The 23,374-nt window shown below is 38.6% G+C and overlaps 1 protein-coding gene across 1 annotated transcript in view; it reads left to right on the plus strand.

Annotated features, from left to right (window-relative positions):
- THSD7B (thrombospondin type 1 domain containing 7B) overlaps window positions 1-23,374 on the plus strand; it is a 1,038,357-nt gene that overhangs the window by 407,866 nt on the left and 607,117 nt on the right. The gene's annotated exons all lie outside the window — the stretch shown is intronic.

Here is a 23,374-nt window from a genome sequence, read left to right on the forward strand (position 1 = left end):
GGGTCGCAAAGAGTCAGACACGACTGAACGACTGAACTAAACTGAACTGAACTGAAAGAAAAGAAACAGATACAACATGGAGTCAGATTTTGCCCTCCCTTGTTAACATATACAAACTCAGTTACCCTTTGCCATGTAACTGAATGTATCACACACAGTAGGGGGTAAGATTTAGATACTATTCTCCCTTTTGAAATAATTTATTGAGAAATCAATACTTGGAGGTTACTAAAATTAAACTAGAGGGTGATTCTTATGAATATATGGGTTATAAGTTATGATGTTAAGACATACAGAGGTCCAATTAGCTTATAATTAAGAATTTAAGCTCTGAAGTGGGAATTGGAACATTTGAGCACTAGCTCTCCCATTTACTCCCTATATGATGTTGGACTGGCTTCCTTGGTGGCTCAGTGGTAAAGAATCCACCTGCCAAGAGACATGGGTTGGATTCCTGGGTCCAGAGTATCCCCTGGAGAAGGGAATGAAAACCCACTCCAGTATTCTTGCCTGGAAAATTCCATGGACAGAGGAACCTGGTGGGCTACAGTCCAGGTTGCAAGGGGTCATATACAACTTAGTGACTAAACAAAAGCAATGAAGTTGGGCAGGTCACATAGGCAGTCTGTCTCCAGTTTTTCCATCTGTTAAATGGAGATAACAATAGTTATCTGGAGTAAATGGGATGATCTATGTTTAAAGGAGAAAAAATCACAGCTCAGTGCCTGATATATAGTAAACACTCAGTATGTAAAAAGTGTTGTGATTATTATTTTCTTTTTTAGACAATAAAGGCTTTGCTTTCTTGTGCACTCACACATTTACTGGAGCCTTGCCATAGGCAACATAGTGAATCAAATATTAGGGACAGAGGGGTGAACAAATCAACCTTGGCTATTAGGAGTCAAAGCCAATTTGGAGAAGGAAACACAAAAATAAATTATGCAGATATAATATAAAGAATATTATATTACAAGTAAGTAAACGCATTTTTCAAGTGCAAGATTAAACAGCAAGCCACCCAGAAAAGGAAGAGTGTGTATTTTATAATTTTTGTTAAAATGCAAATAGTTCAGCTTCTCATCTGTAAATGAGGAAATTCGAATATGATCCAACAACAAAGTTTCTTTCAGTAATAAGATTATGTGATCATTTCTCTCTGGGAAAGGGCATGACCCAGGATTGGCCAGACAGTTTGCTGCCCTGAACCTGGTAAGATGAGTATAGGATCGGTCACTCCTTAAATTCTGTGTCAGTTAACATCTACCTGAGATTAGTCAGTCACCAAGAACATGGCACTAATCTGTAAATTCTGTCTCAATGCCTTCAGAATCTACAACTAACAGATTTGGTACTTCCTTAGAAATTTGAATGGGATCTCTTTCAAACCATCTCATTTGACTTTAATGGATGAAGTCTACAGACCATGACTTAAGAACTCTGTTGCCATAGTTTGACATAGATAAAATGGGTGGTAGATGAGAATTTTAAAATAGTGTAATAAATAGAACACATAACAAAATTTTTGACTTTTTCAGAATACTGCCTAAGCTATTCAGTTACTTAATTGAAATGACAAGTCATAAAATGATGCTCCTGGATTTCTCAGTATATAAATAAAGTTGAGAGACAATTCTAAAGGAATTATGCCAAGTCTGTATAGCAAGAGCTATCAGTAAAGCTCAAATGTGGATAACTGACACACACATGTTGCCAGCTAACATGTTTGCCTATAACCTTTTCATAGATGCTGGCAGAAGACATAATATCCCTTGGTCAGAGACAGAGGGCATTTGTTGCTTATAGCCATGTCAATTGCCAGAATATCGTCAATTGGACTGGTTTCTGGAGCCCTGGTTCCCATAGTGCAACCCACAGGGGCCCTGTAATGCCTGCACACATGGTGAGTTATGTAACAGGAGGGGGACACTGAGACTCCATATTGGTGGTGGAGGTGGTGGTTAAAGTAACTAAGTTGTGTCTGACTCTCTGAGACCTCATGGACTGTTGCCCATCAGGCAGTTCTGTCCATAGGATTTCCTAGGCAAGAATACTGGAGTAGGTTGTCATTTTCTTCTCCAGAGGATCTTCCCAGGCCATAAATCAAACCTGGGTTTCCTTCTTGGCAAGTGGATTCTTTACCACTGAGCCACCTGGAAAGCCTGACATTGAACTTCAGAGACCCCAATCCTTTAAAGCGGGCTGAAAGCAAACCTGTACAGCCTTTGCCCCAGAGGGTAACAGAGCCTTTTTTTTCCAAGGCTAATCACTATGTAAACATACTTTAAAAAATAGTCTGAAACAAAGGCTGTCAGTATCTCTGATCACAGGATATGCAGAAATAAGAAAGATCATGAAGAAACTGTCTCTCCAAAACAATAGCAACACACACACATCACACAGACACATATTGGTTAATATGTCCCTTTCAATGAAAAATATAACAAATAATATATAGTGAATGATTTGCTGGTTTTCTGATTATAGTCAGGAAGTAGTATGTCCACTGCGGTCCTGGTAATGTATAGTTGCTATGTTGTGTCCAACTTTTTTGAGACCCCATGAACTATATCACATCAGGCTCCTCTGCTAAGGGGATTTCCAGTCAAGAATACTAGAGTAGGTTTCCATTTCTTTCTCCAGGGGATATTCCTAGACCAGGAATCAAACCCATGTCTCCTGCATTGGCAGGCAGATTCTTTACCACTGAGCCCTCAGGCAAGCCCTCCAATATATGAAACCATAAAGTGACTCCCTGCCCTCCAAAATCTTTGATTGGCTAAAAGCAACCTTGTTTTTCAGTATCCTAGTTTTGATGTTAGTTCATAGAATGCAGTTATTACAGTAAAATACATACATACAATCAAAAGATACTTCTGTTTAGAAAATGTCTTTTCTCTTTTGAAAATTGCAGGGTTTAGACTCCTGGGAACTGTGTTCTGTTTCCCTGAATCAGATACATACTGTAGAGGTATTGGACTATTGATGTGTGGCTTTATCCAGCAAACTGTAAGAAGAATTTATTAAGGATAGAGAAATAAATATGTAGCAGATTGGCTTCTCCTGCAGAAAATTTTGAGATGTGAACTGAACTTTTAAATGATTCTCTCAAAACTGTTGGTTAGTAGAGCCAATATTCTGGAAGTTCTGCTCTAGAAAATGAAAGGTTTCTGTCTATAAGTTGCCACCTCTTTATCTCAAGGTAATATTTTTTAAAAAAATTTATTGTGGGAATTTTCAAATGTACATGAAACTGAGATAATAGCTATTACACTTTGATAAAATGAAGTTATATGAAAAGAAATACTGAACTGGGAGTGAATAGAATTCTAACTCTGTCTGTGTCACTGTTGATGATCCCTAGCCTTGGGTAGATGGGTTACTCAATTCTGGCTTCAATTTATCCTTTTATAAAGATGATAGAATGCATTCATTTTCATCTCACAAGTATATGAAATATTTGTGTAAATATAAGTGAAAGAAATAGTTGCATTCTGAAGAAAATTTGTTTATATGTATTATTGTTATCATATAATCTCCTTTCCTTGAAATAGAATTGATTGAGGACACTAAAGGTACATAATTTCCCCAAAATTCTATGTCTGCGGCTTTCTTTTCTTTAGTTAGGATATATTATTAAACTGGTCAGACTAATTTAGTATTCTTTAGACCAGATAAAGCTTGAAACCACATCTGTCATTTTTAAGACTGATACTTTCATTTAAATATGAATTATTTGTTGATTTAAGAGTACTTTCCCACATTTATGTGTTTAGGCTATGAGAAACTATTCTTCGAAGCAAGGTTTAAAGAAATGTAATCTTAGAACTGAGAGAAAAATTAGCTATCATTTAGACATACATTGATCAACAAACCCAGTGATGTGAATTACCTGTAATATTTGGCAAATGTATGCCTTCCTCGGCTCCTCTCCTGACATTCTGTTTCAGTGTGTCTACTGAGAGCCTTGAAATTTGTGCATTTTTAAAGCGATAAAACAGGTGAGTCTTATAAATGAGGAAGATTATGGAAAATTGACACAATTCGATACTTTTATCCTGAATGTGCAACTTGAGACCTGCAGTAGATGAACTTGCCTGATTCTCAAATTTGATTAATTGCAGATCTATGGGTAAAGCCCATGCCTTAAGCTTCTAACTACCCACCTCTCCATTCATTACCCTGGCCTAAAAGTTAATGTGCTTACAAAGTATGCGCCATCTGTACTGACTTACACTGATTTTTCTTCATGCGAGTTTAACAATTTTCTTTCAAGCTCAGTTTAGCAAGTATTCAAGTTCTAGGGGCTGGAAAGCAGCCCCAGGAATTACAGAGTTGCAATAAGAACTTGTTCCAATGATAACTTTATGTCAGGACTCAGTGTAAGTTTATAGTTTTGGCATCAAAGCTTTTAATGACTTGCTAACTCTTAATTGTTTTTTAGCTAGGATTTTATGGATTTCTGTTTCTTGGTTATTCTTACATTTTATATAAGGTATATGATTTTTTCTTTATGACCCTGCGGGAATTGTCTAATGTGATAATATAGTGTCAAAGATTCTTGAAAATCTATATAACCTGTTACAAAGACGAAGATGATTATTTTCGTACTCAGATTCCAAATGGCTCGAGGTAGATTTAAGGCTTAAAAAAGCATGGTGGCTATATACCAGCCATCAATCTGATCACTGTCATCTTAAAACTGTGAAGCTCAGTTTAGTAAGACTTTGTCTGGCTTTCCATTTTATCTTTAGTAGGAGGGAAAACGGAGAAGGCAACGGCACCCCACTCCAGTACTTTTGCCTGGAAAATCCCATGGATGGAGGAGCCTGGTGGGCTGCAGTCCATGGGGTCGCTAAGAGTCAGACATGACTTAGTGACTTCACTTTCACTTTTCACTTTCATGCATTGGAGAAGGCAGTGGCAACCCACTCCAGTGTTCTTGCCTGGAGAATCCCAGGGATGGGGGAGCCTGGTGGGCTGCTGTCTATGGGGTTGCACAGAGTCGGATACAACTGAAGCGACTTAGCAGCAGCAGCAGCAGGAGGGAAAAACATGTACAGTATAATTTAGACCTTGTTATCATAGGTCAATGTGTTTTTTGCTTCTTTTATCTCATAAAGAAAGCTTCTTTATAGGAGCTTTCTTTTCTTGTTCTTCTCATCCTGTTTTGAACATTTTGTAATACTTTAAAATTCAGTTTTCCACAGCAGTTTTCTTATTCCATTTACAATTACAAGCATTTTTTACCTATGCACTGACCATTTTTGTCATCGGCGGGGGACCTACGAAACACATCTGTTTTTGAGTTCCTCATGATCATTTCCAAATGAGAATATGGGTGAGCTTTCTAGGGGGATAAATTTTTATTCTAATGTACTTGGTATTTGATGTTAGAGGACACACGAATATGGCTGAGTTTTGATGTTTTTCTAGAAGATTGTTGAAGTTGGGGGAGAAAGGAGATGGTTTGTAACTCAAATAAGTAAGAGCCACTTGGGAGGGGGGTTGCAATGGAGAGAGAGAGGGGAGCAGAAAGGGCAGGTGGGCGAGACCACAGCTAATTTTGGATATGGGAAGGTGAGGCTGATTTCAAAAACTTGGATGGGACAGTCACTGAAAAGATACAGGTTGCATGACGAATTCCTTCCTATATTTTAACAGTATATTGTTGCCTTCCTTGCTCAAAGGGTTGTCCTGCATCATGGTTTATAATCCCTATAATTAGTAGAATCCCCACTCCTTCCTCAAACCCACTTCCATTTTCAGAAATGGCTTGTACCTATTTGTCCTTAGAAGTGTTTCTGCTTTATTGGGGAATAAAGACCTTCTCTACTGGTAAGATAAGGAATCTTTCTTACATATGATCATGTAACATTTTAGTGGTACATGTTTTAAATGCCCAATATTAAGTTACTGCCTCTCAGTTCCAAACTAACCTGTTCTGTCTTTATGTACGTGGATATTAGAAGGTTATATGGTGGTGGTGACCATTCCTGTTTCCTTTACTGCCTGAGATAGTAGAATCATAGTATCTATAGCTTGTCTGGTGCAAACCTTTCTCAGACAGTGATTTCCTTTTGAAGCATTTCTCAATATGGCTTCAGATTGCATTCTAGTGATAATTAATTTATTATGCTATACATTTCCAATTACTACATGGATGTCTCTCATGTTGTATAGCTTCTTGTTAATTTCCATCCATTTCTCCCAGTTTTATACCTAGGAGCTACCTAAAATTGATCTATTTTGCATATGAAAACCCTTCAAAAATTTAAAGCTAGCCACACTATACCCCTTACTTTTTTCTCTCTATACCAAACACTCCCAGTCTTCAACTTTTTCTTCAAGGGTCATATTTTCTATTCTTTCATCATAAAGGATGCTTAATGAACCCTAATCATCTCATAATGAAGTATGATTTCCTTTCTGTGTGGTTACTGTCTATTTAAAAATAAGCCTTTGAATTTGGCCTCAGATTATTATCACATTGAATATCCTGTGAAATTCACCCTCTTTCCTTGTTCAAAACTGGTTTGTTTTCTACCTCCATTTTCATGTCTAAAGTTTCTCATATAGTAAGGCCTAGAATAATTTATCTTGAAGCAGCCTAAAAGGACAGAGTTCCTTTGGTAAAGGTGGGGAGTAGCAGTTTTTAAATTGGTCTTTAACTGATAGTTATGTGAAAAGGAGAAGTTGGGTAATGTGTGTGCTAAGTTGCTTCAGCTGTGTCTGACCCTTTGTGACACCATGGACTGTAGCCTACCACGCTCCGTCCTCTTCAGTAAGATTTTCCAAGGCAAGAATAATGAAGTGGGTCACCGTGCTCTCCTCCGGGGAACTTCCTGACCCAGGGATCAAATCCGTGTCTCTTAACATCTCCTGCACTGGCAGGCAGGTTCTTTACCAGTAGTAGCAACTGAGAAGACCAAAGTTGGCTAGATGGGGCCTCAGTTTCTTTATCTCATAGAGTGAAAAGGGATTCCCCTCTCTGCCAGGCAGACAATGTAAAAGGCTACGGTTTTCCGTTTAGAATACTGCTTCTCAAATATAACATGCATAAATTACGTATCTTTTAAAATGCAGATCGTGATTCTGTAGGTCTGGTGTGGTATTGGGACCCTGCATATCTAGGCTCCTAGAAGACTGCCTGCACTGTTGGTCCAGGGACCACACTTTGAAAAGCACTATCCAATAGAAGTCTAATACCCAGTTCAGTCGTGCAGTCGTGCAGTTGTGTCCTACTCTTTGTGACCCCGTGAACTGCAGTACGCCAGGCGTCCCTGTCCATCCCCAACTCCCGGAGTTTACCCAAACCCATGTCCATTAAGTCAGTGATGCCATCCAGCCATCTCATCTTCTGTCATCCCCTTTTCCTCCTGCCTTCAATCTTTCCCAGAATCAGGGTCTTTTCAAATCAGTCAGCTCTTCGCATCAGATAGCCAAAGTGTTGGAGTTCTGGCTTCTACATCAGTCCTTCCAATGAATACCCAGGACTGATCTCCTTTAGGATGGACTGGTTGGATCTCCTTGCAGTCCAAGGCATGCTCAAGAATCTTCTCCAACATCAGAGTTCAAAAGCATCAATTCTTTGGTGCTCAGCTTTCTTGATAGTCCAACTCTCACATCCATAATGACTATCGGAAAAACCATAGCCTTGACTAGATGGACCTTTGTTGACAAAGTAATGTCTCTTCTTTTTAATATGCTTTCCAGGTTGGTCATAACTTTCCTTCCAAGGAGTAAGCATCTTTTAATTTCATGGCTGCACTCACCATCTGCAGTGGTTTTGGAGCCCAAAAATATAAAATCAGCTACTGTTTCCACAGTTTCCCCATCTATTTGCCATGAAGTGATGGGACTGGATGTCATGATCTTAGTTTTCTGAATGTTGAGCTTTAAGCCAAGTTTTTACTCTCCTCATTCAGTTTCATCAAGAGGCTCTTTAGTTCTCTACTTTCTGCCATAAGGGTGGTGTCATCTGTGTATCTGAGGTTATTGATATTTCACCTGGCAATCTTTATTCCAGCTTGTGCTTCCTCCAGCCTAGTGTTTCTCATGATGTACTCTGCATAGAAGTTAAATAAGCAGGGTCACAATATACAGCCTCGACGTACTCCTTTTCCTATTTGGAACCAGTCTGTTGTTCTGTGTCCAGTTTTAACTGTTGCTTCCTGACCTGCATACAGGCTTCTCAGAAGGCAAGTCAGGTGGTCTGGTAATTCTTTCAGAATTTTCCACAGTTTATTGTGATCCACACAGTAAAAGGTTTGGCATAGTCAATAAAGCAGAAATAGATGTTTTTCTGGAACTCTCTTGCTTTTTTGATGATCCAGTGGATATTGGCAATTTGATCTCTGCTTCCTCTGCCTTTTCTAAAACCCGCTTGAACATCAGGGAGTTCACAGTTCACGTATTGCTGAAGCCTGGCTTGGAGAATTTTGAGCATTACTTTACCAGCATGTGAGATGAGTGCAATTGTGAGGTAGTTTGAGCATTCTTTGGCATTGCCTTTCTCTGAGACTGGAATGAAAACTGACCTTTTCCAGTCCTGTGGCCATTGCTGAGTTTTCCAAATTTGCTGGCATATTGATTGCAGCACTTTCACAGTATCATCTTTTAGCAATTGAAATAGATCAACTGGAATTCCATCACCTCCACTAGCTTTGTTCATAGTGATGCTTCCTAAGGCCCACTTGACTTCACATTCTAAGATGTCTGGCTCCAGGTGAGTGATCACACCATCGGGATTATCTGGGTCATGAAGATCTTTTTTGTACAGTTCTTCTGTGTATTCTTGTCTCCTCTTCTTAATATCTTCTGCTTCTGTTAGGTCCATACCATTTCTGTCCTTTAGTGTGCCTATCTTTGCACAGATGTTCCCTTGGTATCTCTAATTTTCCTGAAGAGATCTCTAGTCTTTCCCATTCTGTTGTTTTCCTCTGTTTCTTTGCATTGATTGCTGAGGAAGGCTTTCTTATCTCTCCTTGCTATTCTTTGGAACTCTGCATTTAGATGCTTATATCTTTCCTTTTCTCCTTTGCTTTTTACTTCTCTTCTTTTCACAGCTATTTGTAAGGCCTCCTCAGACAGGCATTTTGCTTTCTTGCATTTGTTTTTCTTGCGGATAGTCTTGCTCCCTGTCTCCTGTACAATGTCACGAACCTCCGTCCATAGTTCATCAGGCACTCTATCAGATCTAATCCCTTAAATCTATTTCTTACTTCTACTATATAATCATAAGGGATTCAATTTAGTTCCTACCTGAATGGTCTAGTGGTTTTCCCCACTTTTTTCAATTTAAGTCTGAATTTGGCAATAAGGAGTTCATGATCTGAGCCACAGTCAGCTCCTGGTCTTATATTTGCTGACTATAGAGTTTTTCCATCTTTTGCTGCAAAGAATATTATCAATCTAATTTCGGTGTTGGTCATCTGGTGATGTCCATGTGTAGAGTCTTCTGTTTTGTTGTTGGAAGAGGGTTTTTGCTATGAGCAGTGTGTTCTCTTGGCAAAACTCTATTAGCCTTTGCCTTGCTTCATTCTGTACTCCAAGGCCAAATTTCCCTGTTACTCCAGGTGTTTCTTGACTTCCTACTTTTGTATTTCAGTCCCCTATAATGAAAAGGGCATCTTTTTGGGGGGTTAGTTCTAAAAGGTCTTGTAGGTCTTCATAGAACTGTTCAACTTCAGCTTCTTCAGCATTACTGGTGGGGCATAGACTTGGATAATTGTGATATTGAATGGTTTGCTTTGGAAACAAACAGAGATCATTCTGTCGTTTTTGAGATTGCATCCAAGCACTGCATTTCGGGCTCTTTTGTTGACTATGATGGCTATTCCATTTCTTCTAAAGGATTCCTGCCCACAGCAGTAGATATAATGATCAATACTAGAGTCACAAATGTAAGTCACATAGTACTTTTTCTAGTAGCCATATTAAAAAATTCAAAAATAAAAAAAATAGGTGAAATTAATTTTAGTAATATTCTAACCCAACATATCTAAATCATTATTATTTCAACATGCAATCAGTATAACAATAATTGACCTATTTTAAATTCTTTTTTTGTATTAAATGTTGAAAATTTGTATATATTTTGTATTTATAGCACATCTATTGAATTAACCATATTTAAAGTGCTTGTTAGTATATGTGGCTTTTTTTCTACTGGCTACCATATTGGATAGTACAGCTCAAAGTATAGAGAGTTGGATTTCTCAGAACCTGGAAATAATACAAATAACTAGTATTTGTTGATGCTTGCTTTGCACATGGCACTGCTAGGAGATACAAGTACAATATAAATGCTTTAGATGAGTCATTATTGTCCCCATTAAACTCATAAGAAAGCAAGGCTTTGAGCTGGCAGTAACTAGCCTAAGGTCAGAATGGCAGGGCTAGGATTTAATCTAGAATCTGACTCTGAATCTTCTGTTTTTCACCGTTACTCTAGGGCAGGGGACTTCTGAGGGAAGCAAGTCTTCAAGGAGTGGGAGCAGCAGGTTTGGCATTTGGGAAGAAAAGACAATTCTGTGAGCTGGTGTGACTACTAAACTCTGATTTCGAGGTGCAAATCGTTTTTTAAAGGATGGGTATATATAGTTTCCATATGATATCCTTAAGCCTTTGGTGATGTTGATTAACTTCTACAGTTTAGTAACAGAGGCCTCCTGTTGACAGTGCCTCTGGGGACTGAGGTTGGTGGGGAAAGAAGGAGGATTTGGGCCTTACCCATGCAGCCGTGGAAACATGGCCACAGAGGCATCTGGCCCAGTGTCTAGAGCGAGATGGGGTCTGCCCCAGGAGGTGTGCCTGCTCCCCAGGGGAATTCTTAGACTCATTTCCAGGGATCAGGCTTTCCACACCCATGTGGGATAAGGGCTTGGATGACTTTTGTTTTTATACCAAAAGAAAACAGTGAATCTGCGGGTTCCTTTCTCCCATCTCAACACTGGTCGAGGCATTGATTATATAAACCCCACCTCTTCTGGGTTGTAATTTTACCTGGAGCAGGAGGTTGATTTTATTTTGACAAGCTGCAGCCTCTCTTCACTTGCTTTAGATGTCTGATCCCTTCTCAGCCAAGATGTTTCTTGCTTTTTCACCTGTGGACAAGGATTTCAGTAATGATAGCAAAAATGGAGTTTGAAAGGTAAACTACTCAGTGGTGCTTCCACGAGCAGGGTCTGGACTCTGAATGCTGTGTTCAGACCTGATCGTATGCCCCACTACTGTGTGACTTAGAGGCACTTATTATCTTCTAGGAACTTGTTTTCTGCAAGCCTAAAATAGAGCTAATTAATAATAGCACTGGTTTCACAGGGCTGTTGTAAGCATCGTATAAAATAGTAAACATACAGTGCTTAGCTTAGTCGGAGAAGGCAATGGCACCCCACTCCAGTACTCTTGCTTGGAAAATCCCATGGGCGGAGGAGCCTGGTAGGCTGCAGTCCATAGGGTCACCAAGAGTCAGACACGACTGAGCGACTTCCCTTTCACTTTTCACTTTCATGCATTGGAGAAGGAAATGGCAACCCACTCCAGTGTTCTTGCCTGGAGAATCCCAGGGATAGTGGAGCCTGGTGGGCTGCCGTCTATTGGGTCACACGGGGTCGAAAACAACTGAAGTGACTTAGCAGCAGCAACAGCAGCAGCAGCTTAGTACCTGATGTTGGGAAAAAATTCCATGAAAATTGACTATTAAATTACCATTGCTATTCTATCCCTTATATCTCATTATTCTATTTGCCCAAGCTGAAACATCATCCACTTGTCTTATTTTTCTTACCATAAAACTTTTCAAGTACCCTTTGCCCTCTTTTGCATTCTTTAACATTTTTACAGGCCTATTTTATTCCAAGCTTTAGTTCTTATAACGTTATTATAATGCCATGCTAAAGTCACTAACATATGTTCTTGGCTGTGTTTTCTTCTTTCTAAATTTGTGCAAGACTTTAAACTGTATGCTCCTTAGAGAGTTCCCATGCAGCCCCACAAAACCCCTTGAGTTTTATTCTGTCAAATCTTCTTTGGTGTTCTTGTAATATTTGGGAGGATCAAAATTCCCTTCAGGGTGAGGCATTCACTTTAAAATGTATTCCATCTTACGAGATTTAGCCGTTGGCTTTTGGAATTTCATTTCTGAATTCTGGGTGCAAGTCTAGCTCAGCTCTCTGCCTCTGTCACAGACTCTTAAGAACTTGAAGGGAAACCTGGGGGCAGCAGAACTCGGCCATGGCTGGTCCCAAATTGACTCATCTCCGTTTCAGAACAAGACTCAGTCTCTGAACATAGCCTCCAAATAGAGCTCCAATGAAACAATATTTAATGTGAAACTGTTTTCCTGAAGACTTGAAGAAATCAAAAATGAAGAGACATGTATTACATCAAACTCTTCAACTCAATACATTCCTCATTAGGCCATTAGACACATTGCTCTGCTTCAGTTTTTTTTTTTTTTTTAAATTTATTTATTTTTAATTGGAGGATCATTGCTTTACAATGTTGCATTGTTTCCTGCCATACATCAACAGGAGTCAGCCATAGGTATACATATGTCCCCTCCCTCTTGAACCTCCCTCCCGCCTCCCACCCCATCCCAACCCCTCTAGGTTGTCACAGAGCACTGGATTGAGCTCCCTGCTCCATACAGCAAAACCCCACTGGCTGTCCCTTTTACATACAGCAATGTATATGTTTCAGTGCCTTCTCTCAGTTCGCCCCACCCTCTCCTTCCCCTGCTGTATGTCTTCTGTCTCAGTTCTGTCTTCGGTATTCTTATTCTTTCCTGGCTTCTTTATTTTTTTTTTGTCTTCTTTCAACTCATATCCTCCTCCTCCTCCCCCTGCCCCACAGTCCTCCCCCCTTATCCCCTCCTCTCCTCCAGGACAATTCAGTTCTTTTCATGTTAACCAAGGACTTTCCTGGTGTCTCAGCAGTAAAGAATCCCCCTGCAATGCAGGAGAGAGAGGAGACATGGATTTCATCCCTGGGTTGGGAAGATCCCCTGAAGGAGGAAATAGAAGCCCACTCTAATATTTTTGCCTGGAGAATCCCATAGACAGAGGAGCTTGGTGGGCTGCAGTCCAAGGAGACCACAAAGAGTCTGACATGACTGAGCACATACTTGTACTATACTGAGCCAATCACAAATTTGAGGACTAGAAAAGTAGTCTGTATACTTCCATTAAATAGAACTGTGCTGCTGCTAAGTCGCTTCAGTCGTGGCCGACTCTGTGCGACCCCATAGAAGGCAGCCCACCAGGCTCCCCCGTCCCTGGGATTCTCCAGGCAAGAACACTGGAGTGGGGTGCCATTTCCTTCTCCAATGCATGAAAGTGAAAAGTGAAAGTGAAGTCGCTCAGTCCTGTCTGACTCTTAGCTACCCCATGGACTGTAGCCCTCCAGGCTCCTCCGTCCATGGGATTTTCCAGGCAAGAGTGCGGGAGTGGAGTGCCATAAATAGAACTGTAGGGGACAGAATCTCAGTTAATCTGATTCGAAGGCTTTCTTTCTGCAGTCTTGTTATGTCTTCAGTACCAAAGATAGCCTCTCATTTGTCAGACTTATTTCTGGGGTGACGGCTCCTTTCCTTACTTGCTTTACAGCTTCCACTATGAATGTACTGCTGACAAAATTTTCCAGAAATTTTGGTTTTAGCTGAATGAGATTTTCATAAAATATTTGCACAGCTGAAATTCTCATTTTATCTTAACATAGCTCTGTGATTTTTAATTGAGGTGTATTTTACATACATACATTTTATATTCAATAAAATATTCAGAAGATAAGTATATATTTTAATGAATGTATCTTCAGACACCAACATTTCTGTTGCTCCCAAAATTTTGCTCTGTCCCTTCCCGGTCAGTCCCATTTCACTTCCAACCCCAACTTCCACCAGAAGCAACCATTTATCTATCTATAACCTTCAGACAGTTTATACAGTTCTAGACTTTTATATGGGAGAAGGAAATGGCAACCCACTCCAGTGTTCTTGACTGGAGAATCCCAGGGACGGGGAGCCTGGTGGGCTGCTGTCTATGGGGTCGCACAGAGTCGGACATGACTGAAGCGACTTAGCAGCAGCAGTAGTAGCAGCAGCAGACTTTTATATAAATGGAGTAATATATCATGTACTTTTTGTGTTGTTCACTCCGCATGATATTTCTGAATCTGTTTCATGTTCTCCTCATATTGTAGAGTAATATTTCAGTGATGAATACAATTTATTTTTCCTCCTGTCAATCAATATTATGTTTTTCATTGTTGTTTATAAAACTATAAGCATTTATATGCTTATTTGTTCACAGAAAAAAACAATTTTTTTTGTGAATGAATTCCTTTATTTATCTTGGATAACTAGCTAGGAATGGAATTTCTAGGTAATAGGTTATATAGTTTTATTTTTTTAAAAAGTCTCAAAAATTTTTCCCCCAATAGATTATACTCTTTTACACACCTTTCAGCTGTGTGTAACAATGAGATTCTCATTGCTTTATATCTTTAACAGCATTTGATGATTTCAGTCCTTTTACTTTTGACTTTGTTGGTGGATGAATGTGTCTTATTGGGGTTTTAATTTGTGTTTCCTCATGACTAGCTTGGTTTTTCATGTGCTTATTGTATGTTTTGCTAAGTTGGAATTTTTACTCATTGGAAGAGAATTGAGATGGTTTTCAGTCTAAAATAACAATGTCCAAGTCTGTTAGCAGCTTGGCTGTGTTTTCCAAGGTTGTTAAAGGTTGCTTCTCTTCCTTTGTTCCTTGTTGGTGCCTCCCGCTGAGCAATACATCACATGTTTAGATTCATTGATTTCCAAGCAGGTAAGCAGAGCTGTGGCATTTAGTGAGAAAATGTAAAAACATTATATTCTGTCAGTTTTACAAATTTGAATTATTTTCCTCCATCCTTTTGAATATAAAATTGTGGAGGGGTATGTAGGTACCATACACCAGTTGAATGCTTTAGCCCAACAAATCATGGTGTTACTTACCACATCTTATTTACCTCATCTCATTATATTTGTAATCCACTCTGTATGGTGGTATTACTATGCTATTTTAAAATTTCCCAAGTATTTACTCCTGTGTATTACTGAACATGTCTTCTACTGTTGTCTTTTTCCATCATCTCATTCAGCATTCTGTCTTTTGTCTGTTCCACTTTACAGCTTTACATGGTTCTTTTCCTTTCTTTGCTTACATTTTCAGCTTGAAGGTTATTCATTGAGAGTAAGTGCTGTGTTAAAATTCAGCACCTACCATTTGGACATGTTGCTGGTTGAGAGTAGGGTATGTGCACAGAATTGTTTTCAAATAATATTAACTAGATTGCCATTAGTCATCCCCACACTCCTAGCAGATTATCTGATAAGTTCTTTTGGGAATTTTTATGTGGGAAAAGCTAAATACTGAGAGGATCTGCTCTCCTAGATCTAAAGGAATGCATTTTGAAGGATGTAATATACAGCAGCGTGAAACAGTCGTGAATCCAAGGGGACTACTAGCTGAGCCAGGAAGTAGCCCAGTCACAGTAGGTGTCTGGTATTAAGATGGTTAAGAAACTACTGGGACTTCCCTGGTGGTACAGTGGTTAAGACTCTGCACTTACCATGGAAGGGCCTCGGTTTTAATTCCTAGTCTGGGAACTAAGATCCCACATGCTATCTGTAGCAACCAGAAAAAATACATTTTAAGAAGTCATCTAAAAAGATATATATATATATATTTTTTTTTAAGAAGGGTAAGGAACTATCTATTGGTAGTCATTTAAATTCCAGGTATGGAATCCTGAATGCTCCCTCGCAAGTCCTTGAATAGTTTGCATGATATGGGATGAGGAATAAAAGGAGATTTAGACATTCCTATATACTGCTCTTTGACTGATACAGATATGGAATGATCCCTAGGAAGCCCTCCATAGTAGAAATATTCTAGCTGAAATTCTACCTTTAGGATTTTGTTCCTTTGGCTTATGAACTATGTTTGAATGAAAGTCTCTTCATTAAAAGGATAGCACATTGTATCAAATATCTTATGACATTATTTGTCAAACGTATTTTAATCTGAAGTAGTTTAATGAGACTACGTTCCATTTAATTTTTACTTTTTTCTCATCGGATTTTATTTATAAAATAAATGCACTAATATAAAAATGTATATAGAAATTATATAGTACAAAAAATATAAACATGTGCCTCAAGTTTGGTCTAGTAATCTCACTGATTACTAGATTCTAGTGATTCTCAGTTATTGTAAATGAATTGGTGTAAATACTTCCTGGTCTAATTTTGTATGTATGGAGCATGCATGTGTACACACACACACACACGCATCTAAATGTACATTCAGATCTGCTTTTTTCTTATCACATAAGATAATTATACCTAACATAATTTCCTACAACTTGCCTTTTGTTGTTTCATTTTTTCCATATATAGGGATCCCTCATAATAATAATTGTATAATATCCATGGTAAGATCTTAGTTAATTTAATTATTTAATTTAATTATTTTACATTTGAAGGCCATTTAAAAGGTTTTTTTTTAAATGATAACAAAAAAGTGTTGAGAAAAACATCTAGCTATACACCTAGGTTTGTTCAAATTTTAAATGTCAGTATTTTAATAAGATTCCTAGAAGTGAAGTTATTGCATTTGGGGATTTCAAACTTGATAAATACTGCCAAAATTCCTTCTAAAACTGCTGTGCCATTTTAAATTCATTAACAATGTCTAAGGATGCCAGTTTCTTCATATTCTTGCCAGTACTAAGTGTTTTCATTTGTTTTTAGTTTTTGCCAACTGGATAAGAGAGAACTGTAGTCTTTGTATTTCAAGTTTCTCTATGTGATCATTTGTGGGAATTTATTTATTCAACAAATATTTATTAAGCATCCATTATATGTAGGAAATATTTTAGATACTTGGAACATAGCTGTAAACAAGATAGTCAAGTCTTTTTTGTGATATTTATATTCTGATGAGGAGAGAGAGATAATGACTAATTTGGGGAAAAAAATACACATTGAAGGGTGATAGATGCTATTAAGGGGCTTCCAAGTTTGGCTCAGTGGTAAAGAATATACCTGCCAAGCAGGAGACACAGGAGACAAGGGTTTGATCCCTGGATTGGGAAGATTCTCTGGAGGAGGGCATGGCAACTCACTCCAGTATTCTTGCCTGGAGAATTCCATGGACAGAGGAGCCTGGTGAGCTACAGTCCATAGGGTCGCAAAGAGTAGGACGTGACTTAACAACTAAACAGAAGCAGCAGCAAGCAGATGCCATGAAGAAAACTAAAGCAGACTAAGAAAAAAGAAACTGCTAAATATGTGAGTAAAAATATGAACTGCTTCAAATAGTGATATTAAAAATTCTTCCTCAAGAGGTGATATTTGAGCAGCTGCTACTGCTGCTAAGTTGCTTCAGCTGTGTCTGACTCTGTGCGACCCCATAGACAGCAGCCCACCAGGCTCCCCCATCCCTGGGATTCTCTAGGCAAAAACACTGGAGCGGGTTGCTGTTTGCTTCTCCAATGCATGAAAGTGAAAAGTGAAAGGGAAGTTGCTCAGTTGTGTCCGAGTCTTAACGACCCCATGGACTGCAGCCCACCAGGCTCCTCCATCCATGGGATTTTCCAGGCAAGAGTACTGGAGTGGGGTGCCATTGAGCAGAGACTTCAGTAAAAGAAGAGAGAGAGAGTGGTTCTCTGGGGAGAAGTGTTCCAGGCAGAGGGAACAAGCACACAGTTCCATGGTAGCTGTGTGCTTGTAATGTTCCCTGACGAACCTCTCACACAGAGGCCTGTGAAACCGGGGAGACAGGCAGGAGGCAATGGTGAGCCCAATCAGAAAAAAGCAGGAAACAGAGTAGTAGGGGTCAGGTGGTCTAGTGATGAGTGGCCATGGGTGTGGCAATAAAGGCATCACAGACAGGTCCTTGTGGTGATGGAGCCATTATGTGTCTTGATGGTGGTGCAGGCAATAGCATTGCATAGAACTACATTACAGCAGTGGCCACAGGACTGGAGAAGGTCAGTATTCATTCCAATCCCAAGAAAGGCAATGTCAAAGAATGCTCAGACTACCACACAGTTGCACTCATCTCACATGCTAGCTAAGTAATCCTCAAAATTCTCCAAGCCAGGCTTCAACAGTATGTGAACTGTGAACTTCCAGATATTCGAGCTGGATTTAGAAAAGCCAGAGGAACCAGAAATGAAATTGCCAATATCCGTTGGATCATTGAAAAAGCAAAAGAGTTCCAGAAAAAAACATCTACTTTTGCTTTATTGACTACGCCAAAGCCTTTGTGTGGATCACAACAAACTGTGGAAAATTCTTAAAGAGATAGGAATACCAGACCACCTGACCTCCCTCCTGAGAAATCTATATGCAGGTCAGAAAGCAACAGTTAGAACTGGACATGGAACAACAGACTGATTCCAAATAAGTAAAGGAGTACCTTAAGGCTGTGTATTCTCACCCTGCTTATTTAACTTGTATGCAGAGTACATCATGTGAAGTGTTGGGTGGGCTGGATGACGCACAAGCTGGAATCAAGATTGTTGGGAGAAATATCAATAATCTCAAGATACACAGATGACACCACCCTTATGGCAGAAAGCAAAGAAGAATTAAAGAGCCTCTTGATGAAAGTAAAAGAAAGTGAAAAGTTGACTTAAAACTCACCATTCAGAAAACTAAGATCATGGCCTCCAGTCCCTTCACTTCATGGCAAATAGATGGGGAAACAATGGAAACAGTGAGAGGGTTTATTTTGGGTTGGGGGGGTCTCCAAAATCACTGCAGATGGTGAGTACAGCCATGAAATTAAAAGACTGTTGCTCCTTGGAAGAAAAGCTATGACCAACCTAGACAGCATATTAAAAAACAGAGATATTATTTACCAACAAAGGTCCATCTAGTCAAAGCTGTGTTTTTTCCAGTAGTCATGTATGGATGTGAGAGTTGGATTATAAAGAAAGCTGAGCACAGAAGAATTGATGCTTCTGAAGTGTGGTGTTGGAGAAGACTTTTGAGAGTCCATTGAACTGAAAGGAGATTCAATGAATCAATCCTAAAGGAAATCAGTTCTGAATATTCTTTGGAAGGACTGAGGTTGAGGCTTAAACTCCAATACTTTGGCCACCCGATGCAAAGAACTGACTCATTAGAAAAGACCTTTTGCTGGGAAAGATCGAAGGCAGGAGGAAAAGGGGGGCGACAGAGGATGAAATGGTCAGATGGCATCACTGATGTGACGGACATGAGTTTGAGTAGGCTCTGGGAGTTGGTGATGGACAAGGAAGTCTGGCGTGCTCCAGTGTATGGGGTCACGATGAGTCAGACACAACTGAGCGACTGAACTGGACTGAACACACATGTACTATTAGTATATATGCATATGCTATTAGTATATGTAAAATTGTAAACAGTACCCATGTCCATTCTTGGTTCTGATATTTAACACCAGTTATACAAGAAGTTGCCATAGAAGAAACTTGGTGAAAGTACACATCCGTGAATATTTATTCTTATTTTTTGGTAACTTCCTGTGAAAATGTAATTTGTTCAAGATTAAAAGTGAAAAAAACATGTATCACAGGGAACCTATGATACTTAGCAACATGAATGATAAAATACTCTTTCCAGGGGGCAGACTACTCCCCCACCCCACACTTGGTACTTAGTACTATAACCTCCAACTTATGCGCAATGTTTTTTTCTTGTTTGTTTTAATTATTTTATTTTAATTGGAGGATAATTACTTTATAGTATTGTGATGGTTTTGCCATACATCAGTATGAATCAACCACAGGTATACGAGTTGCCCCCATTCCATATCCATCCCCCACCTCCCTCCCCACCCTGTCCCTCTGGGCTATCCCAGAGCACTGGCTTTGGGTGCCCTTGTTCATGCATGGAACTTGCACTGGTCATCTGTTTGCAATGTTCTTTGTTACTTTTGTCTGCCAAGCACTTGGATAATGGATAGAGGGAACTTAGGTTTTAATATAGATCAAGATATTCATATAGCTAGAAGTTTATTTAAACTCTTACCAAAAACTATATAGTATATAGTTTTTTATATATGAGGCTCCATATTTTGATAAAAAGCTAACAGTGAGCTTCCCAGGTGGTACGAGTGGTAAAGAACCTGCCTGCCAATGCAGGAGAAGTAACAGCCTTTTGTTCCATCCCTGGGTCAGAAAGATCCCCTGGAGGTTGGCATGGCAACCCACTCCAGTATTCTTGTCTAGAGAATCCCACGGACAGAGGAGCTTAGAGGGCTACAGTCCATAGGGTTGCAAAAAGTCAGATACAACTGAATCAGCTTAGCATGCACGCACTCATGCTAATAATATTTTTTATTAGCAGGGAGAACATTGTTACAAAATATAGTCAGTAGCTTTAAAAAGTAAACATAAGGGAAGACTAAGAAACTAAAGACAATATATAAAACTTTGTTAGACAGTCCTATAAATTCTTAAGTTTTTTTGATAAAAAAGGCTTCTTAAGAATATTTGAAGTTCTTAAGTTATCTAGGCAATAATCATATAAATGGTAAGTTTTTGATATTTATAACTATTGTATCTTTTTTCAGTTTTATTACACTGGCAAGGCAGTCCTATAGAGTTAGGTCATAAAATGTTAGCTGGTATCCCTGCCTTGTTTCTGACTTAACTATCTGGAGTTTTTCACTTATAAATATGATTTGGTCATGTTAAATGACATTTACTCAGTAAGAGAATTAGTTCTTTTATTTTGGGGGGAGTATTGGGGTATTTTTTATTAATGGCTATGAAATTTATATATAAATAGCATTTGTATATTATATCATAATTATTATGCCATATTATAGCAAGTATTATGTCATTGTAAATATATATACATATATATATATTTTCTGAGATGAATTTTTGTGTTTCTTCCTTCAAGCAGTTCTTGTAGTAAGTTAAATTAGCAGATATACCAATGTTGAACCATCCTTGCAATTTTAGGGAAAAACATTTCCTTTTTTTTTTTTTTGTGGTATACAAACCCAAAATATTTATGATCTAGCACTTTATAGAAAGTTTGTGGACCTTTGTCATTGATTATAACAATATTCTTCAAACATTTATTCTAATAGTTTTAATTATTTTTCATATGTAAATATTTGAAGCCCCTATAATTTACTTTGGGGTATAGTTTGAGAAAGGAATATTTTTTTTAGATGGGGAACCAGTTTCCATAGTACAGTTTATTAAGAGGTTTATGGTTCCCTTTTTTTGGGTGTGTGTGTGTGGGTTTTTTTTTTTTTTTCACTTTACAATACTGTATTGGTTTTGCCATACATCAACATGAGTCAGTAGTACATTAAAACACTAAAAGATTTGAAAATTTGAAAGATTTGAAAATTAAAAAAGATTTTCAAATCTTTTAGTGTTTTAATGTGCTACTGAATTAAGTTTGCAATATTTTAATATGTTGTTGAGTTAAATTTATAGTTCTGTGAACATAGTAGATTTCCATAGTAGATGACTATCATTTGGATTTTTGCATATTTATTTATAAGTGCAATTTCATTTTATAAGAATGTTTTTTCTTCTGATGTCCTCTAGCATTAGGTTTCAAAATACCAGCTGTGATCAGTTATATGGTGAGAGTGGAAATTTAGTATAGAGTAGAGGGAATAATGTTAGAGTGTTAAGAAGCCCAGGCTTGCATCCCACAAAAACTGACTTGCTGTCTCTAGTCTTTTTTCTTCTGGAAATACCTGCCTCTTGTACAACAAGTACTAGGCACATGATTGCCTAATTACATACCTGTTGTTTAAGAGTCCTTAGTTGTTTTTTTGTTTGTTTGTTTGTTTTTTGGTGTACTATTTCTATATTGCCTTTATGTATTTTTCTTATTTTTTAAAAAATTTTTTTACTTTACAATACTGTATTGGTTTTGCCATACATTGACATGAATCCGCCACAGGTGTGCATGAGTTCCCAACCCTGAACCCCCCTCCCATCACCCTCCCCATATCATCTCTCTGGGTTATCCCAGTGCACCAGCCCCAAGCATCCTGCATCCTGCATCGAACATAGACTGGTGATTCGATTCTTACATGATAGTATACATGTTTCAATGCCATTCTCCCAAATCATCCCACCCTCTCCCTCTCCCACAGAGTCCAAAAGTCTGTTCTTTACATCTGTGTCTCTTTTGCTGTCTCGCATAGAGGGTTATCATTACCATCTTTCTAAATTCCATATATATGTGTTAGTATACTGTATTGCTGTTTTTCTTTCTGGCTTACTTCACTCTGTATAATCAGCTCCAGGAAACTGGAGTCCTTAGTTTTTATATGTAAATCTAGTTCATTTGTTCAGGTCAACAAGATATGGGATGATATAGCCTCTTCTCCAGCACTTTGTACCAGTGCCTAGAAGAAGGGCTGGGTATTAGTAACTGTGTTGCCTTGGAGAATCAGGCAGTGGGTTGGGGAGGGGGATTTAGTGGTTCTCCATTTTACTGCAATTTCAGCTCAATTGTCTTATTTGACAGTGATTTGTGTTTAGCAGGTCCTTTCTGCTTCCAGAATATTTCCTTTAGTGATGAATGTAGCCTTTCCTTTTTACATGACACTGCTTATTGCTAAGAGGTTACAAAAGGTAAATGGCCTCATGTGTACACTTTCACATCGTTTCTATTTAAATTTTTGGACTTTGGAATCATTAACGAAAAATATAACATTCTGACTTTTGATAAATGTCTCTATTAACCACATTCTTTGTTCTTCTAGCCATGTTTCACTCCATGCCTTAGTATTTTAACACTAAAAAACTACATTAGCTAATCTCAGACCTTAAGACTTGGTTACGGATTACTTCTTTCATCTACTCTGTTTTTACAGTGAATGGGGTATGGTAAGGCTAATCAAGGAAATTAAAAAAGAAAATCTAGAGGCAGCATAAATAAATCAACTAAGTAGCAAGACAGAATTCTAGGTTGATACTTACACAAACTATCTGTTGATCTTGGACAAGTTATAGAACCACTGTAGACCTTGATTTTCTCATTTTTAGAAATAGGGTGTTACATAAGACACTACTTGAGTTTGCGTGAACTCCAGGAGTTGGTGATGGACAGGGAGGCCTGGCGAGCTGCGATTCATGGGGTTGCAAAGAGTCAGACATGACTGAGCAATTGAACTGAACTGAACTGGAGATCTCTTCCATTACAAGACTCCATGAGGGAGATTATCTCAGAGGGGAAAGACGTTTCAAGTAGATTGCCATTTCCTTTAAGTTCTGGCTGGTTACTTTTTGAGACATAAAACTTTCTCAGACCATACAAGTATCAACTCAAGAGTAGGATGGCTAAGTTTCT

This window comes from Capra hircus, chromosome 2 (assembly GCF_001704415.2).
Source record: "Capra hircus breed San Clemente chromosome 2, ASM170441v1, whole genome shotgun sequence".
NCBI lineage: Eukaryota > Metazoa > Chordata > Mammalia > Artiodactyla > Bovidae > Capra > Capra hircus.